Below are 11,113 nucleotides of genomic sequence, written 5' to 3'. Positions count from 1 at the left end.
ATACACCCTGCACCCTTACACCCGTGCACTCTTACACCCATACACCCTGCACCCTTACACCCGTGCACTCTTACACCCATACACCCTGCACCCTTACACCCGTGCACTCTTACACCCATACACCCTGCACCCTTACACCCGTGCACTCTTACACCCATACACCCTGCACCCTTACACCCGTGCACTCTTACACCCATACACCCTGCACCCTTACACCCGTGCACTCTTACACCCATACACCCTGCACCCTTACACCCGTGCACTCTTACACCCATACACCCTGCACCCTTACACCCGTGCACTCTTACACCCATACACCCTGCACCCTTACACCTGTGCACTCTTATACCCGTGCACCCTACACCCTGCCCCCTTACACCCGTGCACTCTTACACCTATACACCCTGCAGCCTTACACCCGTGCATCCTTATACCCGTGCATTCTTACACCCTGCACCCTGTGCCCTTACACCCTGCTTCCTCACACCCATGTGCCCTTACACCTATGCACCCTTACACCCGTGCACCATACACCCTGCACCCTTACACCCGTGCACCCTGCACCCTTACACCCATGTGCCCTTACACCCATGCACCATACACTCTGTGCCCTTACACCCGTGCACTCTTACACCCATACACCCGTGCACTCTTACACCCGTACACTCTTACACCCATACACTCTGCACCCTTACACCCGTGCACTCTTACACCTATACACCCTGCAGCCTTACACCCGTGCACCCTTACACCCGTGCACTCTTATACCCTTACACCAGTGCACTCTTACACCCATACACCCTGCACCCTTACACCCGTGCACTCTTACACCCGTGCACTCTTACACCCATACACCCTGCACCCTTACACCCGTGCACCCTTACACCCGTGCACTCTTTATGCCCTTACACCAGTGCACTCTTACACCCATACACCCTGCACCCTTACACCCGTGCACTCTTACACCCGTGCACTCTTACACCCATACACCCTGCACCCTTACACCCGTGCACCCTTACACCCGTGCACTCTTTATGCCCTTACACCAGTGCACTCTTACACCCATACACCCTGCACCCTTACACCTGTGTGCTCTTACACCCGTGCACTCTTACACCCATACACCCTGCACCCTTACACCCGTGCACCCTTACACCCGTGCACTCTTTATGCCCTTACACCCGTGCACTCTTACACCCATACACCCTGCACCCTTACACCCGTGCACTCTTACACCCATACACCCTGCACCCTTACACCCGTGCACACTGCACCCTTACACCCATGTGCCCTTACACCCATGCACTCTTACACCCATACACCCTGCACCCTTACACCCGTGCACCATTAGAACCACAGCATGTTACGGCCTCGTCCTGCACCCCGACCCCCGGTGCTTCCCCAGCCCTTTTCAAAAGGCCCAAAATACACCCCAAATGCCTCAGATTTGGGGAAATTACTATATTTGGGCACATCCACAGGTGGTGGCTGGGGATTAAGGGGACTGAGGTGGAAAGGGATTTATCCTGAGGAGGGTTTCACGTGGAAAGGCTTTGGCAGCACATGGAGTGGGCGAGAAAGAAACGCAGCTCCTGTGTTTAAAAATAGAAACAGGCGTTTGTTTGTTTTTAAAAAAAACAAAAACAAAACAAAACAAAAAACCAAAACCAGAACACACCGCTGGAACAAAATTTCTTGGTTTTCGGGCAAACCTGCAAACCTACCCTGTATTTACCAGCCTTAATTTTATCCCTCTGGAGGTTTCCTGTAGGACGTCATTATTTCCACAAGCGTAAAAGGGGAAAAAAAAATAAAGAAGAGGAGAGGTAGCAACGTCCTCAACGGATTAAAAATCCCTTCTAATCTGAAGAAAACACCACAAAACCAAACCGAAAGTGGGTTTGGCTCAGACAGGGAGTTAAATCACTTGATTTGTGGCAGCCACCAGAACAGCCCAGGACTTGAGGAGCGCTCTCAAGTGCAGAAGTGAGATGGCTAAGCCTGGTTTTGGGGTAAAAATCATCAAAATCAAAATTGAAATGATGGGCCCTCGGAGGGCAGGGACGCTGCCAAATCACTGTTCCTTCCTGTACAATTGGGGTATTTTTATTCCTCTCCAAATCCCCTCCTCGGGTGCTATTAGGGGGGGGGGGGGGGGGGGGGGATTGCTGCTTAATTAGAGAACAGCAATCACTTTAATTAGCATGTCTCCATGCTTCCTGCTATTTTGCATGGATTCAAATGAGATGCTCATTAGGGAGCAGGCGCCCGGACAAGCTACGCCCTTTAGCCGCGCGCTAACCCAATTAACCTTGACGAGGCTAAAGCATGGCAGGGCTTTGGCCGGCACCGGGCTTCGTGCCCCTGCCAGGAGGTGCAGAGCTGCTCGCTTTGACCTGCTCCTTTCCTTTGACCTGCTCCCTTCAACCTGCTCCCTTCCTTTGACCTGCTCCCTTCCTTCGACCTGCTCCCTTCAACCTCCTTCCTTCCTTCGACATCCTTCCTTCCTCTGACCTGCTTCCTTCCTTCAACGTGCTTCCTCCTTTCAACCTGCTTTCTTCCTTCGACTGCCTTCCTTCAACCTCCTTCCTTCAACCTCCTTCCTTCAACCTGCTCCCTTCCTTCAACCTCCTTCCTTCAGCCTCCTTCCTTCAACCTCCTTTCTCCCTTCAACCTACTCTCTTCCTTCAACCTACTTCCTTCAACCTACTTCCTTCAACCTTCTTCCTTCCTTCAACCTGCCCCTTTGGCCTGCTCATGTTGATCTGTTCCCTTCCTTTGACCTGCTTCCCCCGACCCGCTCTCTTCGGCACACTGTGGTGTGCTTGCTGGCCACCCTGCTCGTGCCGAGCCAGTGCTCCTGCCTTCGCCAGGGTTTCAGGTTTGCAATGGCAGGGTTTCTTCCTTGCAAGATTTTTCCTCCTTGAGAGGTTTCATTCCTCATAAGGTTTTCCTCCTTGCAAGGGTTCCATCATCGCAAGGCTTTTCCTCCTTGCAAGGTTGTTCTTCCTCACACGATTTACCTCTCAAGGTTTTCCTTATTATGAGGTTTCTCCTTCCTTGCACGGTTTTTCCTCCTTCAAGGTTTCTCCTTCCTTGCAAGGTTTTTCCTCCTTCAAGGTTTCTCCTTCCTTGCAAGGTTTCCATCACTGCAAGCTTTCTCCTCCTTGCAAGGTTTTCCTCCATGTGATGTTTTTCCTCCCTGCGAGGTTTTCCTCCTCTCAAGGTTCTCCTTCCTTGCAAGCTTTCCTTCCTCACAAGTTTTTCCTCCTTGCAAGGTTGCACTTTCTCACAAGGTTTTCCTCCATGTGGGGGTTTTTCCTCCATCCAAAGTTTTTCCTCCATGCCGGGTTTTCCTCTTTGCAAGATTTCCTTCCTCGCAAGCTTTTCCTCCTTTTCCTTCCCCCTTCACCGCTGGCATTTGGGACCAGAAATGGGGGGGACACCCCTGAGAGCCCCCCTCCCTCCTCAGGGACCCTCAAACCCTCCCCACACCCCTTCCCTGCACATCCCTGGGGACAGTCACAGCCGGACTTGCAGGAGATGAGGCCGTTGCTTTTTTTGAGGGGGGGGGGTGTCTCCTTTGTTTCCCCACGTCGGCGTGGTCGCAGCGGGGGTGATTTTTTTTAATTTATTTTATTTTATTTTTATTATTATTATTATTTCTTTTGCACCGTAATCCCATCGTCTTGTCACGGTTCCCCAGGAAGGGGGGGGGCTGCTCTGAACAAAGCCCCCGGAGCATCCCGGGTTCCCGGAGGGGGGTTTTGCAGCTGCGCCTCGGAGCGTGACCGATCGGGAATGAGCCTTCGCAGCGCGTCTAATGCCCCTCGGACAGGGAGCCTTTCATCCGCCCGTGGGAGCGGGGCCCCAGCATTGAGCACGCAGCTCCCCGCGCTCCCAACCCGGCAGGAGCCAGCCAGCACCGCCACCACGGCTTTTGGGGATGAACAAGGTGGGCACTGGGGTCCTCTCCTTCCCCCCCCTCCCCCAGCAGGTTTGGGAAGGGAAAAGGCTGTGGGCGCACAGATCGGGGTCGGCAGCAGAGGGTTGAGGGTAGGAGATGCTCCCCATCGCCGTGGACTGGGCTCCAGCAGGTTCCTCGTCCCAGTCCCCATCTTTTCACGTCCCCAGCAGGCACCTCATCCAGATCCCAGTACCCCATCCCGGTCCCCATCAGGCCCTCGTCCCCATCACCTTGTCATCGTTCCCACCACACTGTCCCAGCCTCCATCACCTAATCCCAGGCCCCATCACCCGTGTCCCCAGGAGGTGCCTCATGCTGGTCCCCATTGCTCTGTTCCTGACATGTACCTCGTCCCAGTTCCCATCACCCTGCCTCCGGCAGGCACCTTGTCCCAGATGCTCATTGCCCCATCCCCAGAAGGTACCTCATCCTCCAGATCCCATTGCCCCATCCCCAGCAGGTACCTCATCCCAGTCTCCATCACCTTGTCCTGGTCCCCACCACACCATCCCGGTCCCCATCAGGTACCTCATCACAGTCCCCATCCCTTTGTCCCCATCCCTTTGTCCCCATCTCCAGCAGGTACCTTGTCCCAGTCCCCATGGGGTACCTCACCCTGGTCCCTATCACACGCCTCATCTCCCCACCCCACTGTCCCAGCACCCCAGGCTGCCCTCACTGCCCATCGACACCCATGGTTCTCCAGGGAGGGAAGGTTTGGGGTGGCCCTGCTGGGAAATGGACAGTGGGTGCCAGCTGGCTGCCTGATGTCCCCCTACCTTGACGGTGGAAGTGGCATTGGGTGGCATCAGCTACCGAATGTCCTCTGCAGTGCAATGGGCACTTGTGTGAGAGGGGAAACTGAGGCACAGAGCAGGAACGAGTGGGGAGTTGTAGGGGCACAAAGGCTGGAGAGACATGAGCACACACATCACTGGGAAGAGAAGATGAAAATGAAGAGAAGATGAAGAGATGAGAAGAGGCAAGATAAGATGATGAGAAGACAAAGAGAGAAGAGACAAGACAACAGAAAGAGAGGAAAAGAGGAGGAGGAGGAGAAGGAGAAGGAGAAGGAGAAGGAGAAGGAGAAGGAGAAGGAGAAGGAGAAGGAGAAGGAGAAGGAGAAGGAGAAGGAGAAGGAGAGGGAGAGGGAGAAGGAGAAGGAGAAGGAGAAGGAGAAGGAGAAGGAGAAGGAGAAGGAGAAGGAGAAGGAGAAGGAGAAGGAGAAGGAGAAGGAGAAGGAGAGGGAGAAGGAGAAGGAGAAGAAAGAGGAGAAGAAAGAGAAGGAGAAGGAGAAGGAGAAGAAGAGCAGAAGGACAAGAGCTGTTGGCTCCAGAGAAGACATGTCTCCCTGTGAGCTTTGCCAACCCACCACTTCAAGGGTTGGACAGATTTTTTTTTGGTGGTTTATTTTTCCCCCAGTGAAAAGTGGCTTTTTGACCCAAACACACGTTTTCGTAGAGAAGGTTTATTTTGGCTGAAATCCTTTTTTTTTTTCTTATTAAAAAGAAAAATAGCAAGGCTAGTGGGAAGGGTCACTTCTGTAAAACTTTTTCTCTTTAAAAAAAAAAAAAAATCATTGGCGTTTTGTACCTCTGTGGGAGGCTTTGGGAGTGAATCATTCCCGAAATCCCCTGTCCCACGCCGTGCCTGGTCCTGCCCGGCTTTATCATCTCTCCCTGCAGCAAACGCCCAGTGACAACAAGAAAAATTAGAAGTATTAGAAAATACTTCTTCTTTAGTTCTTCACAGTAGACTAAAGGATGTTCTTGTCCCATTTTCCTGGTCATTTAACCCCACGGACCCACTCTGGCTCTGGGTCCAAAAATTGATCTGATGTTTAGGAAGGAGCAAAGAACGGCCCCGTGCAGATATTGGGTCTCTTGAGGCATTTGGGTGAACTCCATGAGGAGCCTGGAGCAGCTGGGGGTGGGACAGACCTCACTGCACCCCCTTGGTAGGATCTGGGGGTGACAAGAGGTCTTCATGGTCCCCAGGACCTCCCCAGCTCCCTTCTGCCCCAAGCCAGAGCTGGGCTGGGCCTCACTGTAGGTTATCTGCAACCGTGTCTCCTGGATGGACCTTTGGATGATGTTGCAGGTAGCTTGTCTCCAACCATGTCTCCTGGGTGGACCTTGGGCCCATGGTGCAGGTAGTTTGCCCCCAGCCATGTAACTTGGATGGACCTCAGGACGATGTTGTAGACAGCTTCTCCCTGGTCGTGTCTCCAGCCCCATAATCTGGATGAACCTCTGACTGGTGTTGCTCGTAGCTTGTCTTCAGTCCTATTCCAAGCCTTATCTCCTGGGTGGACCTCAGTCCACCTGTAGTTCCTGCCCTGAAGTTTCCAGCCCCATCTCCTGGATGGCCCTCAGATCATTACAGGTAGCTCACCTCCAGCCCTGTCTCTAGCCCCATCTCCTGGATGGACCCTGAACCTACACTGCGGGTAGCTTGTCTCCAGCCTTATCTCCGGTTGGACCTCAGACCTCTGCTGTATTTAGCTTCTCCTCAACCTCATTTCCAGCCCAGTGTCTTGGCTAGATCTCAAACCGATGTTGTAGGTTGCGTGTTTCCATTTCTGTCTTCATGAAGGACCTCCGACCAACACTGCAGATACCTTGTCTCCATCCCTATCGTCCCTTCCAACCACGAATATTCTGTGATTCCTGATGGATCCCAGATCAATGTTGTATGTATCTTGTCTCCATCCCTACCTCCCTGAAGGACCTCTGACTGATGCTGCAGGCACCTTCTCTCCATCCTTATCTCCCTGGTGGATTTCAGACTGATGTTGTAGGTATCTTGTCTCCATCCCTACCTTTCTGAAGGACCTCAGACTGACGCTGCAGGTACCTGTCCTCCATCCCTGTCCTCCTGAAGGACCTCAGACTGCTGCTGCAGCCCATCTCTGACTTCTTTGTGTTTCCCCAAACCCAACCTACCACCTCATCTTGCCGACCATGCCCATCCCCAACCCTGGCAGATTTCAGATTGATGTTGTAGGTACCTTTCTGAAGGACCTCAGACTGATGCTGCAGGTACCTGCCCTCCATCCCTGTCCTCCTGAAGAACCTCAGACTGCTGCTGCAGCCCATCTTTGACTTCTTTGTGTTTCCCCAAACCCAACCTACCACCTCATCTTGCCAACCACGTCCATCCCCAACTCTGGCTGGACCCAGATCATGGTGGACACCCCTCGAGAGGCCAAGACAGTGGTGGAGGGAGAAGAGGAGACAGGCGGAGGGGATGGAGCACCTTCAAAATTGACACCATATGGCTGTTCCTTATCCCTGGGCCCAGTAAATAGGTCTTTCATGCTGGGCTGGTTGCCATAGGAGCAAACACGCAGGAAATATCCCAGATAACTCGAATAGTGGCGAAAACATATGTTTTGGATAAAACCCGGCAGAAAATCACCCTGTTTAACTCCTCCAAGGCATTTCACCCGCACGGTTTTAACCCCTTTCTCTGTCTCCCTGCACGTACAGGGTGGGGAAACTGAGGCACGTCGGCTCCCCCCTCCCCTTGTCCCCCAGCGGTGGGAAATCAGGCGGGTTCCTCGCAACGAAGCCCAACTGCTGGCAGGTCCCCGTCATCATCTTGCCTCCTCCTCCACCTCCTCCTCCTCCTCCTCCTCCCTGGAGCCCCTTATCAAGACGGGATGGCTGGATGCAAGGCCACGCGTTTGCTCCGCAAGCGTTTCGCTTTGATTTGCCAAGGAATTTGCTTCCATTTTTCTTTCTTTTTCCAGCCTCAGCCAAACCTTTCCTTATCGCATCTGGCGAGCAGCAGGCCCCCAGCCCTCCCCCTGGCCGCCCTCCAAGCGCCGAACGCAAAGCCTCCAGCCAAGCTGCCGCGGAGCAGCCAGGTCTCCCAGCGCCGCCACGGCCCCCAAGCAAACCCACGGGCCCTCCTGCCATGTGTGCTCTCGGGAAAGGGGAAACTGAGGCACGGAGAAGCTGCTGTGGGCATCCCCCAGGTGCTGCGACGTGGCTTCCTGCATCCCCAGGTGCAAGCATCCTTGGGCTCCGCAACTCTTCCTGCACTCTGAGAGCATCCCCGTGTGCTGCCAGCATCCTTGTGCACCACAAGCATCCTCGTGTGTCACAAGCATCCCCGTGCACTGCAAATATCCCTGTGTGCTCCAGACATTCCTGCACGCTGCAAACATCCCCATGAACTCCAAGCATCCCTGCGTGCTGCTGTGAGCCGCAAATATCCCTGCGTGCTACAAGCATCCCTGAGCACTGGAGGCATCCCTGCATGCTGCTGTGAGCATTTCACTGAATTTCACTGAATTTTTAGAATTGGAAGGGACCATAGAGATCATCTAGTCCAACTCCCCTGCTGAAGCAGGATTGCCTAGAGCTTGTCAGAGCATGTTACTCAGGAGCATCCAGGTGGGGCTTGAAAATCTCCAAAGAAGGGGACTCCACAACCTGTTCCAGGGCTCTGGCACCCTCACTGGGAAGAAGTTTTTCCTCCTATTTGAGTGGAACCTCTTATGTTCCAACTTGTGCCCGTTGCCCCTCGTCCTCTCACTGGGAACCACTGAAAAGAGTCTGGCTCCCTCCTCCTTCAACCCTCCCTTGAGATACTTGTCAGCATTGATAAGGTCTCCCCTCAGCCTTCTCTTCTCCAGCCTAAAGAGTCCCAGCTCTCTCAACCTTTCCTCATAAGGGAGATGCTCCAATCCTTGAAGCATCTCTGTGTGCCGCAAATATCCCTGCGTGCTGCAAACATCCCCAGGCACTGGAAGCACCCCTGTGTGCTGCTGCAAACATCCCTGCCCATTGCAAGCTTCCCTGTGCTGCGAGGATCCCTGCAGGCTGCAAACATCCTCATAGAATCATAGAATCATAGAATGGTCAGAGTTGGAAGGGACCTTAAAGATCATCTAGTTCCAAGCCCCCTGCCCTGGGCAGGGACACCTCCCACCAGACCAGGTTGCTCCAAGCCCCATCCAGCCTGGCCTTGAACCCCTCCAGGGATGGGGCAGCCACAGCTTCTCTGGGCAACCTGGGCCAGGCTCTCACCACCTTCATAGTGAAAAATTTCTTCCTGAGATCTAATCTAAATCTCTTCTCTTCCAATTTAAATCTGTGACCCCTTGTCCTGTCACTGCACTTCCTGACAAAGAGTCCTTCTCTAGCTCTTCTATAGGCTCCCTTCAGGTATTGATAGGATGTTATAAGGTCTCCCCAGAACCTTCTCTTCTCCAGGCAAACATGCCCAAAGCCACAAATACCCCCCTGCACCGCAGCATCCTCGCGGGCTGCAAGCATCCCTGTGTGCCCCACACATCCCCACGTGCTGCTGCAAACCGCTCTGCATGCTGCAAACAGCCCTGCCCTGTGCATCCCCGAGCCCTGCACCGCCTCCTCAAGCCTCTTGCCCAAGAGGAGACATGGCTGCTGGGTCTCTCCAGAGCAGCCCCACAGCGCAGGGTCTCCACCCCAAACCCCACACCCGAGAGGGGCACCCAGCAGCCCTGAGTCAGGGCACCTATGGGTGCTGGGGAAAATTTTGGGGAGTGCTCCGGGTGCTGCTCACGAGCAGGAGTTTTCCATAGGAAGGATGGTCCAGGGAGGGTGCAGAAAGGGCCGAGCTGAGGGGCTCGGGGAGCAAACCCTGGGATGAAGCAGCAACGCGCCGTGGGGCCGTGGCACGGGGTGGTCACTGGTGGGAGGTGTCCGCCTGACCTGGGAATTCTCCCGGTGCCCTCGTGTAAATACTGCTGACGGGAGGAATGTGTAAGTGTGGAGGAGAAACCCCTTCCCCAGCCGGAGCATTGCCTCGCTCCTCCCTCGCAGAAACCCTCCAGATGCTTCTTTCCCCTCCCAATCCTCCTGGGTAAATTTTTTCCTGCCTTTATTTTTGGTGGGGTGAAAAGCCCCAGCAAGGTGCAGCACCCCCTGCCACCCACACCATCCCTGCCACCCGCAGCATCACTGCAGCTCCCATGCCACCTGCTGCATCCCTGCCACCCGCTGCAACCCTGCTACTTCCCTGTCACCCACTGTATCCCTGCGACCCTCCTCATCCCTGCTGCATCCCTGCAACCCGCTGCATCCCTGCCACCTGCAGCATCACTGCAGCTCCCCTGCCACCCGCAGCACCCCTGCCACCCGCTGCATCCCTGCAACCCTCCTCATCCCTGCTGCATCCCTGCGACCCACCTCATCCCTGTTGCATCCCTGCGACCCACCTCATCCCTGTTGCATCCCTGCGACCCACCTCAACCCTGCAGCACTCCTGTGACCCGCTGCATCCCTGCCACCCGCTGTATCCCTGCAACCCACCTCATCCCTGCTGCAACCCTGCGACCCTCCTCATCCCTGCTGCATCCCTGCAACCCGCTGCATCCCTGCCACCTGCAGCATCACTGCAGCTCCCCTGCCACCCGCAGCACCCCTGCCACCCGCTGCATCCCTGCAACCCTCCTCATCCCTGCTGCATCCCTGCGACCCACCTCATCCCTGTTGCATCCCTGCGACCCACCTCATCCCTGTTGCATCCCTGCGACCCACCTCAACCCTGCAGCACTCCTGTGACCCGCTGCATCCCTGCCACCCGCTGTATCCCTGCAACCCACCTCATCCCTGCTGCAACCCTGCGATCCTCCTCATCCCTGCTGCTCTGTTGCATCCCTGCGACCCACCTCATCCCTGTTGCATCCCTGCGACCCACCTCAACCCTGCAGCACTCCTGTGACCCGCTGCATCCCTGCCACCCGCTGTATCCCTGCAATCCACCTCATCCCTGCTGCATCCCTGCAACCCACCTCATCCCTGCTGCATCCCTGCCACCCGCTGTATCCCTGCCACCCGCTGTATCCCTGCAACCCCCCTCATCCCTGTTGCATCCCTGCGACCCACCTCAGCCCTGCAGCACTCCTGTGACCCGCTGCGTCCCTGCCACCCGCTGTATCCCTGCAACCCCCCTCATCCCTGCTGCATCCCTGCAGCCCACCTCATCCCTGATGCATCCCTGCCACCCGCTGTATCCCTGCAACCCACCTCATCCCTGCTGCATCCCTGTGACCCACCTCATCCCTGATGCATCCCTGCGATCCTCCTCATCCCTGCAGCTTCCCTGTGACCCACTGCATCCCTGCTGCATGCCTGCCACTTGCAGCACCTC

This window comes from Calidris pugnax, unplaced genomic scaffold (assembly GCF_001431845.1).
Source record: "Calidris pugnax isolate Ruff unplaced genomic scaffold, ASM143184v1 scaffold269, whole genome shotgun sequence".
In the NCBI taxonomy this organism is placed as follows: Eukaryota; Metazoa; Chordata; class Aves; order Charadriiformes; family Scolopacidae; genus Calidris; species Calidris pugnax.
Note: the sequence above shows the minus strand (reverse complement) of the source record.